Here is a 14,789-nt window from a genome sequence, read left to right on the forward strand (position 1 = left end):
GGAGAGGCCACAACAGTGAGAGGCCCACGTATCACAAAAAATAAATAAATTTAAAAAATAAAAATTAAATTAAGTTTAATGGCTGGATATTATTCAGTCCTAAGGCCCATCTTTCTAATCAGTAGCCTGTAAAGACAGTTGAATTATTTCCAGTTTTTTGCTGTGATGAGGTACTGTGTGCTCTGGAGCTCGCTTTTTCGAGGATGCCCATCTGTGCCCTCGTGGTTACTCTCAAGCGTGTGCTCTCTCTCTGTCTCTCTCTCAATACATTTCTGGTAGTAGAATTCCTAGGTCAAAAAGTATGCACATTTTCATTTTGAATCTTTTTTTTGGCTAGGCCGCACGGCTTGCAGGATCTTAGGTCCCTGACCAAGGATTGAACCCTGGGCCATGGCAGTGAAAGCGTTAAGTCCTAACCACTGGACTGTCAAGGAATTCCCCATTTTGACTCTCATTGCCAAATGTTTGCACGACTTACATTCCTACTAACGGTGTATGAGGGCTGGTTTTCCTGCCTCCACCCTAGCACTGGCTTTTAGCAGTCTTTAAATGGTGATTTTTTTTAAAATTGAGGTATAATTGACTTTAAATGGTTATCTTTTATGACTAAGAGAGGTTAAAAATCTTTTCATATAGTAATTTTATTAGCCAAGCGTATTTTATCATTGTAACTGTCTCATTATATCATTTGCCTACTTTTAATTTTTAATAGTGGCAAGATACACATAACATAAAATTTACCATCTTTGGGAATTCACAACAAGGTTTAAGGATAAGTCGAAACACAACTTAATCTTACTTAGGAGAGGAGACACTCTTGATCACAAAAGTGATTTCCAGCGGTGAGGGTCATCACACTCCAGTTGAACAGACCCCTTATGGCTTATCCAAATACTTGCTGTAGGAGGGAGCGTTTTGTGAGTTTTCCACTTACTTGGTTCAAAATTAGAATTGTGTTTGTGCAACTGCTCTTGCAAGTGAGGGTGATCATATGCCGCATATTTGAAAGAGCATGTTTTGTACTTTTGCTTGAAGCTTTGAACTGACAGCCTATTTTTAGCATTTCCTGGACTAAATTTTTGAATGTACTTTTGCCAAATTTCATCTTTTCACACTTGCTCTTTCTGTTACGTGAATATTGGCTTGCTGAACTGCTCCAGAATCACAGCGACATCATTAGCTCCAAGCCCTTGAAGGAAGGAACGAATTTGTTACCTTTATATCCGTAGAGCGTCTTTGCCTTTAAGTTTCATTCCACTCCTATACCAGGAAAAGGACGCTGTGAATGAGATCAGCAAAAGGGGTGTGGAACATGTAGATAAGAGCAGTGACTGCTGGTAATGCTCACACTAGGCATTGTATTTCCTAAGATTTGGCAATATCTGGATACACAAAATATTGCTGCATGGTAATTATAGTTTGGAGACTTTATTCCAGAAGTGGGGGGTGGGTTGTAAAATGCATGAGCAAAGTGACCCTATCTTTAGAGTGATTTGAATCTGAGGGTGAGGTACCAGCGAATGCCAGCAACTCATACTTACCTGGCAGGGGAGACACCATGATCACGAAGGTGGTTTTCCCAGGGCGAGGCTTATCCATTGCACTTCGGATGTGCTGACCCCTGCGATTTCCCCAAATGTGGGAAACTCGACTGCATAATTTGTGGTAGTGGGGGACTGCGTTCGCGCTCTCCCCTGATTCTTTTGTTTGTTAAGGAAAGTTTAAGTATCACACGGCTTTTGTTCAACCGGTTGGGGGGTTGCTGACACGTTAGGTGTAGTGTTCTGAGGAAAAATTTGTATCAGTTTTTCCGTTTCTGGGGAGTTTTCTTTTTGTACTTTACCTGTGTTGTTGAAAGTCGGAGTTGGTGGGGCTTCCCTGGTGGTTTAGTAGGTTGAGAGTCTGCCTGCCGATGTAGGGAACACGGCTTCGTGTCCCGGTCCGGGAAGACCCCATATGCCGCTGAGCGGCTAGGCCCGTGAGCCACGACCGGGAAGACCCCATATGCCGCTGAGCGGCTAGGCCCGTGAGCCACGACCGGGAAGACCCCATATGCCGCTGAGCGGCTAGGCCCGTGAGCCACGACCGCTGAATCTGCGGGTCCCGAGCCGGCGGAGGGCGGAGGGCGGAGGGCGGAGGGCGGAGGGCGGAGGGCGGAGGGCGGAGGGCGGAGGGCGGAGGGCTTTAACACCATAAAATGTAGAATTTGCGGTGATTTTTTTCCTTCGTACTCTTCAGTTTTCCCAGAGGCTGAATGGTTACTTTTAAAATCAGAACTTCTTTCCCAAAACATGTTTTTTTGTTTGGCTTTTTTGTTTTTCTATCTTTGAAATTTGAGATTGGGGGGAAACTATGTGTCATCTGGGAGCTTGTGATATAATTATGTAAATGAAAGGCTGTATGAGTTAAAAGCTTTTACTTTTAGGATGATGTCTCTACTTTAAAAATCAAATGCGCTACTATATTGAAGGGGTTGTGCTACTTGGAGGAGAAGTAAATCCAACAACAGATATTTTGGGAAGTGAGTAAACGGGGATGGAGGGGAAAGTATAGGCAAGGCATGGTGATTACTGAGGAGGTTACATAGTAAAAGCCCAGATCATGCAGCTGTGGCTGTGAAGAGATCACAGAACTGGTTTCCCAGTTTGCAGCTCAGCCCCTGACTCTTCCAGTTATAGTTTGTGGTAGCAGAGGCTTTCTTTTCGTGATGGTCTACCGAAAGTCTAGTCCAGAAGAGGCTCTGCCATTCCCACTCCCAGCAGTATTTAGGTACCAGTAACTCACATTTGTCTGGAGTCTACTATTGGCTGTTTATATTGGAGAGATGACAGGCCATTCAGTTGATCAGCAGCCCAGGATATGAGTAGTATTCATAAATTTCTGCTGGGGCTGAGACATAAAGGTATGAGATGAAGATTTGGAAGCAAGCTATAGAACGGGCCTAGTGAAATAGTTGCATTCACATCATATTTGGCATCAGGAAGGTGGGATCAATTTTTGAGGAAAGAGGATGCAAGCTGAAAAATACAGCAGTCAAGGACTGGGCTTTGCAGAATGGCCTCAATTAGAGAACAAGAGAGGAAAAGGAACCCCCCTGAAAAAAGCTGGAGCAAGATCAGAGGTGAGCACTTACATAGTCAGTAGTCATTAGTGAGCTTTGAAAACATGCAGTCATTTTCTGCTTTTGATGCAGTAGGGGGAAATGGCAAGAAAACAAGTATAATATGTTGGCCACATTAGTAATTTTTAGTGAATGGAGTGGAGAAGACCAAGTTGCTCAGTTTGAAGCTGAAGAAGAAATCAGTCTACAAATTAAATAATCGGCACATCTCGGAAACTCCCCATAGTCCCAGGGCTTGAGAACACCTTCCATTATTTCATTGACCACATCACACTGAGAGGGTCCTAATCCTTTGCTCTCTTAGGTTCCCCGATGCCAAAGAAACTTTGTTTCGGAGGATTTTCCAGCTTTGCTCTCAGGAGATTAATTCTCCCAGTCTTTCTAACCTGATGTTTTCTCCACAGGTTAGTAGACTCTGACTATAATGAGGCTTTGACCCTTGAAAAATGTGGGGGTTAGGGGCAGCAACCCTCCACGCGGTCAAAAATCCGTGTATAATTTATAGGTGGCCCTCTGTATCTGCAGTTCCTCTGTGTCTGCACCCTTGGATCCTGTAGTACTTATTTATGGAAAAAATCCACATATAAGTGAATCCATGCAGTTCAAACCCTTGTTGATCAATGGTCAACTGTGTATCAGTCTATAAGCCACTGAGTGTAGAGGTTAAGAACATGGACTCTCACTAGTTCTGCTACTGTCTAACTGGGTGGTTTTAGGTAAATTAGCTAACTGTCTTGTACCTCATTTTCTTCATCTCTAAAATGGGGAATAATAGTAATAGTGACAACTGCCAATAGAAAGAAAAATGCACAATGTAAACATTGTGAGTTAAGTTTGCTTCAGGGTCTTACTGAGGACTGTAGCCCAGGAGATAGCCTCTCAGTAGCTCTGAGAAACTGCTCTGAAGAGGTGAGGGAGAGGCTAGTTTATATATGATTTTTTTGGTGGAGAATACATGCAGTCAGGTGTGTGTCATGGTAAAAGATTACTGCTAGTCACAAAGAACATATATCACAAGTTAATGATTTTAGTTCTTTTCCCTGTATGGGAAGATGCAAGAAGCTGGGTTCATTAAAATTCTTCCTGAGATACATCTAACTATCTAAGAGCCTGTTTGTCCAAAGCACAGAGCATCCTCTTATTGTCTTAATTTCCTCAGACTGGAGCACAGAGTGCTTCATCCTTTTATCGCCTTAATCTCTTCTGTCTGAAGCACAGAGTGCACTCTTGGTCAGTGACTGCAGCAGGTTAACCTTTGCACAATTCGATGTTGATCCCCTGCCCAGGCGTTGAACCTGCGTAGCCTGGATGAAAACCAGGAATTTTAGCCACTGCACCCCCTGGCTCTTGCCCCCAGTGAAAAATGCATTTCTCACGGAGGCAAAAACCGTAAAAACAGGTACCAAGTTTATCGTTAGAGACATAGCACAACTACAAGTGGGGGAGCACACAGAGAAACAGTTTGTTAAGACAGAAGCAAGGCAGAGATGCACACCCGGAGAGCAAGGGTGTGGGCGTCCTCCCTAATGAGGAGGAGTGCAGTGAAGAGGCGGCTAGGTCATTTACATAGGGCGGGTCTTCCGGGTCTTTGTTTACCTTTGGCCAATCATCTGGTTCCTTTTTCCACACCTGACCTGCCCCAGGAGCCGCCCCAACACGCGTGCGGAACTTTTTTCCAAGATGGATTCCAGCCCAGAGGCTTATGGGACAGCCTTAACATCACCTATGATGCGGTGGCGCCCCCTCCTTCTTGACCCCCAAGGAGCCTTTCTGCACATGTGCAATGTCTCCCTTGCCCCAAGGACGGCAAATGTCTGACCTCTTGATCTTTTAATAGGGTTTAGTTCCACTCCGTCCCTGCCATAAAAATGTCCAATGTCCTGTTATTTACCCTATTTCTGTTGCTGGTTTTTATATTGAGGTGCAGATCTAGAAATACAGACAGGAGTCAGGTCATAAATATGTAGTCATAGAGCCCGTTTGTCTCTTGCTTCAGGAAGTGTAAACGGGGGGCTGGTAATGAATGTCTGGCCTGGAGCCCATCTTCTCACCCACTTCTTCAGGAAGTGTGAACAGGAGGCCAGTTGTAAATGTCTAGCCGGGAGCCCATCTATCTCCTGCCTCAGCTGCACTCCGGATGTGCTGACCCATGTGATTTCCCCAAACATGGGAAACTCGACTGCATAATTTGTGGTAGTGGGGGACTGCGTTCGCGCTTTTCCGTGTTCTCTTTGTATCTTAAAGACAGATATCATTCAAGACTCGTTTCTAAGGGTCAAGTAGCTCACTTTTATCTAATACTGAAGGGTTTATCACATGACGTAGTGGGTGGTGGTGACTATGATACAGAGACGTAGTGAAATAAAGATCTTAAATGCTAAGCCACCATGAAACATTCTTTTGCCAGGTATAGGGTTTTTCTTGGTAGGATTGTGTTTAACTTCAGCCGTCTGACATTTAGGATCTGAGTTGACCTGCCGTAAGGGCAGGTTTACCTGAAGGGTTTTGAACATTTTTAGTTATGTAAAAAAGGAGTGTTACGATATCTCAGTTTTTTTTAGGCTGGCTAAATTTTGCAGTGATACCATCTTGGATATATTGGGATAAGTAAAGCAGGTTATTAAAACTATTTTCAGGTGGTTTCTTTTACCCTTTTATATATGGCTACCAAAGCTTAAAATTACATGTTGTTCACATTATATTCTATTGGACATCATTTCTCCCTTATTTTGAAAAAGTCTCCAGGAGGTCTGGCTGTGTTACTTCTATAACATGCTCCCTCTTCCTGGAATACCCTGTCTTCCCTCATCAATCTTTTTTTTTTTTTTTAAATCAATTCACTGTTTTTATTTATTTATTTATTTGTTGGCTGTGTTGCATCTTCGTTGCTGCGCACAGGCTTTCTCTGGTTGTGGCGAGCAGGGGCTATCTTCGTTGCGGTGCACGGGCTTCTCATTGCGGTGGCTTCTCTTGTTGGCAGAACACGGCTGTAGGCACGCGGGCTTCAGTAGTTGTGGCGTGCAGGCTCAGTAGTTGTGGCACGGGCCTAGTGGTGTGTGGGATCTTCCTGGACCAGGGCTTGAACCCGTGTCCCCTGCACTGGCAGGCGGTTTCTTAACCACTGTGCCACCAGGGAAGTCCCCCTCATCAATATTGAAAATGCATACTTCGACATTCAGCTCTCTCTCTGGGAAGCTGCCTGGGATCCACCCAAACTACCACTGAACCAAGAAAGGACTTAAACATTACTAGGTACTGTAGGCACAGTGCTGCATAAAGCACTTCTTTTAAAATCAGAAGAAAAAAAGATGAATTTTTAGGTGGAAGAAGTTGTTGTATATAATAATGTCATCTTTTTATGTATATTTCACGGAGGAAGGGTCCACAAAGGCAAAAGTGTGTAGGATCCTTCAGAGTCATAATGAGGTCCTTAACCCTTTTATTAGTGCTCATTACTCTTTTCCTATAATTCTGGCAGGTCTGTTTCCCCTACAGGTTGTGACCTTATTTATTACAGGCAGAATCTCTCTCTGCATTATTACTCTTAGTATCTCCAGTGCCTAGGCTAGTTGCTGGCACCTTAAGTTTAAGTGGCTGTAAGTTACTACTTACACGAGTAACAACTTGAGAACAGGTTTTTGTTTTTGTTTTTTCCATCATTAGTAGCACTCACAGAAACTCAAGGATAATTTGTGAATGTTGAAAATACTGGAGTAGGCAATGTGGTTATCAGAAATATAGTTCCCATACGGACCTACTGTATAGCACAGGGAACTCTACTCAATACTCACTAATGGCCTATATGGAAAAAGAATCTAAAAAAGAGTGGATATATGTATATGTATAACTGATTCACTTTGCTATACACCTGAAACTAACACAACATTGTGAATCAACTGTATGCCAATAAAAATTTAAAAAAGAAAGAAATAGTTCCCTCAGCATAGCAAAAAGAGCTTTAGAATATCTGTGAAATCATATCTGTGGGGGACACAGATAGTCCTAGAGGACTCAGTGCTGTGGCATTCACGGATACCATGGAAACAGCAAACCAACTGCCTAGAATGAAATTAGAAAGGTAGTTCAATAATGAAATTATATCGTATAACGGAGATGGGCTGGATCACACTTTGTGGATGAGAGTATCTAGCAGATGTCTAAGTAGAGTGACTGTGGTTTATATTGCAGAGCCCTGTGAATGGAAATGCAAAACCGGGGCCAGTGTGCATCAGAAGTGAATGGGTTCAGCTCCCTGAAATGAAGGGTGTCTGTGTAGAGTGTAGAGTTGCTCAAGCTTTCCTGGTAGTAGACATTTAGATTCAGTGTCTTGGCACCATGGACATCTTGACAGTTGAACCTGCTCTGTGAACTTATATAACAAAAGTCAGCTTTTAAAAATTACTGCCACGCTCATGATATTTCTGAACATCAACCTTTCCTTGACTCTGACGAAGCTAAGAGATGGGTGAAAATTCAGAGATGAGGTGAGACTCACAGACTGAGGGGCATGTCTGTTGGGACAGAAATCTTAGTTGGCAGGGGCAGCCATGATCTGAGAGAGGTTGGTAAGTGTGCTGGTGCCACCACTCCCCAGGTAGGTGGGAACTCTCCAAATACCTACTGTGCCGAGGCAGGGTCTGTGCCTCTCCACCTCGGCTTATTTGGGGCCTTTGAGTTAGTTGGTCACTGAGTTGTTTTATTCTGTATATAAATATATGTATGTATGTACGTGTATGTATATATATATATATATATATACATATATAGATATATATTCACCATAATTATTACTAATAATTATCATTGTTCCTAGAGGACAAAATCAAGCACAGATACGTAAAATATGGTAAAAATCACAATTTGAATCTAAGTCTATCTGATGCTAAAGCCTGTGTTCAAAACTAAATACTGTGCCAGCTATTTCTTGTAATGTTTCCACCAGGACTTGGTCTTCTCTTTATGAAAAAACAAAAAAACAGTCTAACAATATCATTGAAAGTCTGTAACCTGTATCTCACAACCAGTAATATTGATATCATTTCAGTGCATGTCCTTCCAGTAATTTTCCTTAAGGATATACATTTTTACAAAATTGCAGTCATGGTATACATACCATTTCATACCCTTTTTCCCTCTTAACCTTAAATAATAAAAATGTCTTTCACGTTGTTAATCGTTCTTATATTACTATTGTTTGCTTAATACTCCATTTCCCTATTGCTTTGATTCTAGGGTTTTTGGGTGATTTTGATTTTTTTGTAATTCTATAATGAACACCCTATGCATAGGGCATAGTCTCTCTAGAATTACTTTCTGTAGTTAAATTAAATGACATTTCTGGGTCAAAGTGTATGAACATATTTCGGGCAGTAGATGTATATAATTAGGGTTAAAATTTTTTTTCATTATAAGTAATATTATAGTCATGTTACAGAATATGTAGGGGAAAATACATTAGTCCATTCTTCTGTATTGACACTGATACGATTATGTTACTTTGCATTTTGATGTATTTCCTTTAAGTGTCTTAAGTTTCGCCTTTTTAGAAACAGTTTTAATCGTAGTATATATTCTATTTCATATGCTGCCTTTTTTGCATGCAGTGTTACTGCAATTTAGGCTTTCCTCTCCTTCTTAACAAACTTGAAGTTCTTTTTATAATTATCTATGAACCCTGAAATTAGAAAGAGATCTGGACTTTGAAAGATGAAAGGAAGCAGGGAAAAGTCATTTTTAGAGTTTAAAAATATCATATGTCACCTCTCCTCCCTCAAATAATTTAAGGCATTTCTTAAGATGACTAAAATATTAAAATAACAGAGAAAACTACTAGAAATTACCCTAAGAAATCATCATTAATTATTCACAAAGATATATCTACAAGGCTGTTCATTGTTTTATATATATATATGACAATAAACTAGAAGCGATAGAACATTGATATAAATTATCTATGACAACATATAACAAAATGAATGTAAAATGTTACAAAACATCGTGTGAAGTATAATTGTATTAAAAATATATATGCATAGAGAATTGGAGTTACCATATATAATATCAAAGTGTTAACTGGTAATTTCGTGGTGGGAATGTGGTTAATTTTAATATTAAAAAACACTTTTCTGTCTTTTCCTAATTACCTGCAAGGAAAATTTCATCGCTATTGTAATAATTAAAAATACCATCCAAAAATGCAAAACAAAGCACTTAAAAATCATATGGACTAAGAGGGAAATAACTACCAAAGGGTTGCAAAAATATGCCACCCCAAAATGTGTCCCTTTGGCGTAAGGATTATTTCGAGCTAAAAGCACTGAAAACCAGCAAGTATGTAAGAAGAGTGGTCTGACCTCCCTTTGTCTTCCTAAAAGCAGGAGGTAAACTCCCAACTGAAAGATGTTCTCCCTAACCCAGGGGAAAGAAACATTGCCAGACAAGGGGGACAAAGCCGAGATTTCTGTACAAACAGGTCTTGTTAAAATAATTACCTTCCTTTAGCCTTCCCATATATGTTAGTTGCTTTTCCACAATTGTCACTCTTTGTTCAACTTAATATAAAAACATGTAGGTTTCCACTTCTTTGGGCCTTCATTTCCTTATGAGGGCTCCTGTACACTTCTGTTAAATAACTGTGTATGCTTTTATCCTGGTAGACCGTCTATGCCAGCGTAATTTTCAGGCTAGGCCGGAGACCCTAACAGAGGAGAGGTAAAGTTTTGCCTCCCGCACACCACCAAGTCCTTGACGCCCTAGTTGCTGCAGAGTTGTTTCGCCCAGAGCGCCTAGCCAGCAAGGGCAGAAAGGAAAACTGTGTGTCACGTATTTTCACTGTCCAAACAGAACAGAGCAGCACTCGCTTTGTTAGCAAATGCAGGCCAGGTGCTGCTCTCCTTGGCGCCGAGCATGCAGAGGCTTGAATCTTGCTGAAGTCGGATTTGGACACCTGTCCAGGAGCGGAATGGCCTGGGTCGGTTGAGGGGCTCGAGGCTGCGTTTGACCCGCGTTCTCCTGTTCAGCTCCCACAGGAATCTTGTGAAGTAGGCAGGCAGTAGTATTCCCACTTGACACTTTTGGGAAATGGAGGTTGAGAGAGACTTGAGGGTTATGACCCAGTCCCATAGTGGAGCAGCGAGTCAGGCTCGCAGAACCGACAGTGCAGCCCTCTTCCTCTGAGGCCCGCGCGCCCCCGCCGCCCGCAACTGCCCTGCCCGCCCCTGCGGCGCAGTACTAGGACGCGTAACAAATCTACGCCGTAATTTTTGCGTATGCCTGCCAAGACAAGGAATTGAACAATCTTTTCAGCTACACTTGTCGATGATCGTCTTTGGGGTCGGTACAAGGCATAGCTAGAGCGAACTGACCGTTTCTCCAAAAGCAGTGACGTTGAGTGACAAGAGGCGGGGATATGTAGATGAGGGGCGCGCCGCCTGCTGGTTCGATTTCATTCTTCGCTGGGCAGAATTTCCGCTGAACGTTCAAAGAATGTATCCTGGTCAGTGTCATATGAATAATCCTGCAGTTTCCAACCAAAGGCCTAAAAAACTTGGAATATAATTGACCATAAGTGTCTTGTGTGCTGAGTTCGAGGGTGAGGTGCCAGGCAGCAGGAGCAACTCATACTTACCTGGCAGGGGAGATACCATGATCACGAAGGTGGTTTTCCCAGGGCGAGGCTTATCCATTGCACTCCGGATGTGCTGACCCCTGCGATTTCCCCAAATGTGGGAAACTCGACTGCATAATTTGTGGTAGTGGGGGACTGCGTTCGCGCTCTCCCCTGATATACAATGTTAAAAGAAAGATGCGAGCTCGTTTTTCATTGTGTTGGTAGTGGTTTTTATTGTTGCTGTCGGTGTTCCTTAGGTGAGGTATGCGATTATAGGAACTTTAATGTTTTTGGTTTTTAGACCTAATGGGTATGGCAGTTGATTTCCGGGTTTTTATTTTACGGTGTTTTTTTGTTTATGTTTCAACCTTCTCTGGTGAGAGTGTTAGTTGTGTTGCGTTCGCAGTGAGTTTCTATCAGCTTCAGAGGCTTAAAACAGTCGGAGTTCTTTTATCTTACAGGTTGGAGTTTTAGGAGGTGTTACCTTGTTTTTCTGTGGCAAGTCTGTTTGCGGCTTTTTTCTGTTCTGTTCTTGAAAGCCCCTTACGTACTACTTTGTGTGTTGACATCGGTGTTTACTGTGTAAGGGTTTCTGATTACATGGGTGGTCTCTGGGTAATTCGCTATGCTGTTGCTCCATCTAATTTCAAAGCTTTAATAATCACTTCTGTAGAATCTGTTGTGACACGAAAGGAAGTAACATTCACAGGATGCGGGGACCAGGTTGCAAACAGAGCGGAGGGTATTTCTTTAGTTAGCCTACCACATCAACAAAACCGAGGATAGGGTTGTCCCGCGCAGAAGAATGACGTCATTAAAAGGGCTTGGAGTATGTAAATGAGCGCAGTGTCTGCTGGTTCTTGTTCACGTTGTACATACATTTGTTATTATTTTGCAACTGTTCCGATATACGAAATGTTTTTGTCAGGTTTTTATAGTTTGGAGAAGTTTTTATTCGTAAGTGAGGGTCTAGAGCGTGCCTGAAGAGAGTGATCGTAAGTGTCAAGTGTTTCGTAGCTGAGGGTGAGGTGCCAGGCAGCATAAGCAACTCATACTTACCTGGCAGGGGAGATACCATGATCACGAAGGTGGTTTTCCCAGGGCGAGGCTTATCCATTGCACTCCGGATGTGCTGACCCCTGCGATTTCCCCAAATGTGGGAAACTCGACTGCATAATTTGTGGTAGTGGGGGACTGCGTTCGCGCTTTCCCCTGATAAACTTAGTTTAAAAATAGAGTTTTCAGTGAGTTTCTGTTTAGTTAATATTTTCGGTATGGAATGTTAACAGTGCTTAAAGTTCTTGATTTGTTAACATGAGGTTTTGGGGTAGTGTTTGTGGTTTCGTTGTTTTCAGAGGAAGATCTTTAAATAATATTCGGAGTTTTCTGGGACCTTAATTACAATAGGAATTTTGTAAGCGGGAGTTGAGAGTTGTATGTCTTAACAGAACGAAGGAATTATTTCGGTTTTGACTCGAAGTTGTGCGATAATGTTTGTTAGTTTCAGTGTTTATCATTCTTGCAGAATGCTGCTGTTCCATTGAGGAGAAAACGACCAAGTTCACGACAGTGAAATGTGTTTGTAGGAGGAATTTAGAGTGAGTTACCTGACAGATTTGGCGGAGCTGGCTGGTTTTTTTAAAAAAAGTGTTTTGGTAATGTTTAGAACTGTTGTAAATCCTAGTACTCTGCAGACGGCGTTTTTAAAAAGAAAGATGACTGGAGAAGAAAAGAAGGGAGTAAGACTGAAAACATTCAGAGAGTGGTTGTTAGCATGTAAGTGATTAGCACAGTCGAAGGCCTAATTCTCAGGAATGTGCATGTGCTCCAGCTTTACAAAAAAAAAGTAGAAAACGTATGAAACTGAAGCGGGCCTGCGGTTTTAAATTTACCTGTATTATTTTGAACATTTTATGTCAAAATGTAGTCATCAGGTATTGGTGTAAATGCAATTAAATAAAATATTTTAAAAGGTTGAAAAACATTAAAGTGACTATTACTAAGCAAGTATTGGTGAAGATCTGGAAAAGTTGGGACACTTTTTCACTGCTGGTGATAATGTAAATGGTCCAGCCCCTACAGCAAACAGTGTCGACTAAAAAATTATTCACAACCTACCCGAAAGTTGAGAGTTTGTTTTTATTCGGCGGGAATTTTTAGGACTTCAAGCGTGGGAGGCAGCATTTCAAGTAACCCTGAGAGAACTGCTCCGAGGAAGTGAGGGGGCCAACCAGGATATATAGGAGTTTTGCAACAGAGGGTAGATAGTATGAACGTCAGAAATTGTTGTTAATTAAAGAAAACCAGATATCGCAAAGTAAGGAATTTCGCGCTTTTCTGTGTATGGGAAGATGCAAGAGTCTGGGCTCACCGAAATCATTCCTCTGATATGCACCTCAGCTATCTGGGGCCAATGTCCTGTGTTTTCATATCCTGAGTTTCCTCAGGGCTCACCCTAGGGAGTGACTGCAGTCTGATGGCTGCTAGATGGCAGGTATTCTCTTCTTTCCTGAGTTCCCTCAGGGCTCACTAGCTCACCGGCGGCGGCTGCAATCACTGAAGACTGTGACATCCTTTGTTTACTGATACGGCAGGCAGTATTCCATTTCTCAACAGTATGGCCATTCCTCAGAAAATTAATCCAACAATCCTACTTCTGGGTATATACCCTAAATAATTGAAAACGGGGATTTAAAGAGACATTGGAGCACTCATATTCATAGCAGCATTATTCACAATAGCCAAAGGTGGAATCAACCCGTGTCCATCAATGGATTAATGGATAAACAAAATGGGGTGTATATACATAGTGGGAAATTTTTCAGCCTTAAAAAAGGAAGGATATTCTGAAATATGCTACAACATGGATGAATCTTGAGGACATAGTGAAATACGTGGGTCACAAAAGGACAAATAAGTGTTTCCACTTACATGAAGCGCCAAGTGTAGTCAAATTCATAGACACAGAAAGTAAATTGGTGGTTGCCAGGGCCTGGGAGAAGGAGAAAATGCAGAGTTAGTATCTAATGGGGTATGGAGTTCCAGTTTGGAAAGATGAAAAAAATTCTGGAGATGGATGGTAGTGATTGTAGTATGACAGTGTGAATATATTCACGCCATACTTTAAATTTGTTTTAAGTGGTAAATGCTATATATATATATATATATATATATATATATATATTTTTTTTTTTTTTTTTTTTTTTTTTTTTTTTCCGGTATGCGGGCCTCTCACTGTTGTGGCCTCTCCCGTTGCGGAGCACAGGCTCCGGACGCGCAGGCTCAGCGGCCATGGCTCACGGGCCCAGCCGCTCTGCGGCATGTGGGATCCTCCCGGATCGGGGCACGAACCCGTGTCCCCTGCATCGGCAGGCGGACTCTCAACCACTGCGCCACCAGGGAAGCCCAATGCTATGTATATTTTTACCACAATAAAGTAAAGAAGGAATAAAGTCAGTGTTACATACAGGCGAACATTCCAGTGTGACAGAGCCTGAAAATGCACATTGGATTTGTCCAGGTGTAAGAAGATATTGGGGGACTTCCCTGGTCGTCCAGTGGTTAAGAGTCCTCCTTCTAATGCAGGGGACGTGGGTTTGATCCCTGTTTGGGGAACTAAGATCCCACATGCTGCGGGGCAACTAAACCCGCACGGTACAACGAATAACCCTCACACCACAACTAAGACCCGACGCAGCCAAATAAATAAAATATTTTTTAAAAAAGAAGAAGATATTGGGGGCTTTAGCCAGCAGCCCACTGTCAGGGGTATGGGGGAGAATAACACACTAGCAGACCATTCCAGCTGAATGGATGAATGAAGTGGAGATAGTAACTGTAGACTCCCCTTTCAAGAATATTTTCCACTTTTTCTTTTTTAGTAGATTATTTCAATTGGTGATAAGCACTTTTTATTTTTTTATATTTATTTAAAATATTAAACTTTTTTCTTTATAATTATTAAAATGACCCATGCCTTTACTAAACTAAAATAAAACTATATGCATATTCATATGCCATATCTAGCTATTATTAGTGTATTAGTTTGCTAGGACTGCC

Source organism: Mesoplodon mirus, assembly GCF_964341445.2.
Source record: "Mesoplodon mirus genome assembly, chromosome: 18".
NCBI classification, from domain to species: Eukaryota; Metazoa; Chordata; class Mammalia; order Artiodactyla; family Ziphiidae; genus Mesoplodon; species Mesoplodon mirus.